We start from the raw sequence: 2,678 nt of genomic DNA on the forward strand, positions 1-2,678 counted from the left end.
TGGTTTGAACACTTGAACTCCTGTCCTTGGAGGTGCTCAAGGCCAGGCTGGGCAGGGTTGGACCTGGCCTAGTGGAAGGTGGCCCTGCCCATGGCAGGGGGTTGGAACTGTGTGGATTTTAAGCTCCCTCCCAACCCAACCCATTCCATGATTCTACATTCCCCTGACTGCAGCCAAACCAAGAAGGGGCAAGTCCTGGAAACAGGAAAGGCAGCCTAATTACAGGGAATTAATTTAATTTGCACTGGGATCTCATCCCTGAGTGGTCTGGGATCTCACACAAATCCCAGTGAGGGCAAGTCCACCAAGCTCTGAGGGTCTGGGGGATTTAAGGAAGGCCCTGCCTTGGGGAACTCTGAAGGAAACAGGAATTTTGTGGCTGTACTTGCATACAAACCTGCCAGAGCTTTATCATCTGCTTGACTGGAGTGGGAGGAAATTGCTGCAGTGTGACACTGCTCAACTCTTCCACTCAATTAACACACAGCCTTAATGAGGCCTGACTGGTTCTCCATGGCACAGAGACAGGGATGTGATACATCCCACTCTTGCACAACTTCCAACAGAGTTTTAGAGCATCTTACAAGCATTAAACTGGGCTTTATAAAACCAGGCTGTTATCAGGCAGAAATCCAACAGCACAGGAAGAGTGACTTGCTCAACCACAAGACAAAATGCCAGGGCAGAGTAGAGAAAAGAGCCCAGAAATCATAATTTTGACTGAAAAAAACCCTTGTCTCCTCCCCTCCAGCAGAGAGCCCACAGCTGTGGCAGCTGGAACTTACTCTGGAGGTGCCATTTTGCTGAGGTCAACATCCTTCAGGAAGTCACTGTGCAGGGCCTGCTCTGCTGTGCAGCGTTTGCCAGGGTCCAGAGTCAGCATGTGGTCCAGCAGGTCCAGAGCAGACGAGGGAATGCTGGGGAGAGAGTGGGAAACACGGAGGAGTCAAGGGAGAACACGTGGAGAAGCCACTTCCAGAGAGAGACCCCTCAGGCCTGACAGGAATCCACACAGCCCAAGTTTATTCCTCGTGATGCAGCAGCTGGGGCTGTGTCAGGGAGGGTCAGGGTGGATCTCAGGGAAAGGTTCTTCCCCCAGAGGGTGGTTGGCACTGACCAGGCTCCCCAGGGCAGTGGGCACAGCCCCAAGGCTGCCAGAGCTCCAGGAGGGTTTGGACAATGCTCTGAGGGACAGGGGGGGATTGTTGGGGTGTCCTGGGCAGGACCAGGAGCTGGACTGGATGATCCCTGGGGGTCCCTTCCAGCTCATGATATTCCATGATATTTTCACTTTAATTTTTGCCATTTATGAAAACCAACTGGGTTACAAATCCCAGAATTAGACTCTCCCCCAGAGAACATTCCCCTGAAGTCAGACCATGAGGGTGCCCCACTGCCAGGGGTGCTCCCACAGGGGATCCCTCCGAAGGCACCTGAGCCACATCAGCTTCTTAGGGAGCAAACAGTGACCCCATCCCAGCCTTCCCCAGGGGGGGAGAAGCTCCACAAACCACATCCAAAGGAGAAGAGGGGAGTCACAGAGGCCATGATCCCCCTCCAGACCACTCACAAGGAGAACTCCTCGCGCAGGCGCCGGCGGTATTGCTTCTTGGGCTTCATAGTGTTGAAGTAGGGCAGCTTGATCACATCTGGCCACACAGCTGGGCAGGGGCTCCCACAGAGCCGGCTGGGGAGGCAGGAGAGCAGGGTCAGGCAGGTGGCACACAGGGGAAAAGCCCCCAACCCCAGAGAAAAGCTCCTTCCTGAGCAACTCACTGTGGCAATAACCTCGGTGAAGTGTTAAGGAAGGAGGTATCAGGAGGAGGGGAATGCTGAGCTTATAAACCACCCAACACAGTGAATTTTTCTTTTTCTTACTGTAAATGTTAACGTTTTTAAATTTCTTACTTAGATTTTAAAGATTTACGAACTTTTATTATCTTTACTACACAGGTGGGGAGGTCCTGGCACAGGTTGCCCAGAGAAGCTGTGGCTGCCCCTGGATCCCTGGAAGTGTCCAAGGCCAGGTTGGACAGAGCTTGGAGCAACCTGGGCTAGTGGAAGGTGTCCCTGCCCGTGGCAGGGGGTGGGATTGGATGAGATTTAAGGCCCCTCCCAACACAAACCAGTCTGTGATTCTAATTTTCAGCGTGAGATGTAATTTAGGTTCATGATTTTTGCACTCAGCTCACAGTGGGCACATAAATGAAAAGCCACACACCTGATGGGGGTGTGGACACCTGACTATTCCCCCCTTGCAGTTCCAGGCATTTCTGGCCCTGTTTTGCAGGCAGGGGGAGAGAACAAGGGCTCCTCTAACACACAGCCTGTGTGCACGAGCAGCTCCTGCAGCGCCTCCTCTCATAGACATGCATGTGCAATGCTTTACCTGATTAATTCAAGCTGAGCCAGTTCCAGATTGGCTTGAAAAATAGGCTTCTTTGTAAACAGTTCCCCGAGGATACAGCTGGAAAGAGGAAAAGCAAGAGGTCACGACAGCAAACCCTTGGGAGGAGCGTTTGAACAGCGCCGGGTTTCTGCTTTGCCCGAGGAGGGTGATTTGCATCAGGGCTTGTAGTTGAGCACTGACAGACTGACCTGTGTGTACAGAACCCCCGTGCTGGGCTCCTGGGGAATCACCTCCCCTGCAAGTGGCTGCTTAATGCAGGAAGCCCTTG

General features: G+C 52.9%; 1 long non-coding RNA gene across 1 annotated transcript; it reads right to left on the reverse strand.

Moving 5' to 3' along the window:
- Positions 1-791: 791 nt before the first annotated feature.
- On the reverse strand, positions 792-2,477 carry LOC113962555. Its single transcript, XR_003532572.1, has 3 exons — positions 2,390-2,477; positions 1,571-1,687; positions 792-917 (listed from the first exon to the last, which is right to left on the reverse strand). It is a non-coding gene; the product is annotated as an uncharacterized LOC113962555 (long non-coding RNA).
- Positions 2,478-2,678: the final 201 nt, after the last annotated feature.

The sequence above is a fragment of the Neopelma chrysocephalum genome, unplaced genomic scaffold (genome assembly GCF_003984885.1).
Source record: "Neopelma chrysocephalum unplaced genomic scaffold, ASM398488v2 Primary Assembly neopelma1_182606, whole genome shotgun sequence".
Classification (NCBI taxonomy): domain Eukaryota; kingdom Metazoa; phylum Chordata; class Aves; order Passeriformes; family Pipridae; genus Neopelma; species Neopelma chrysocephalum.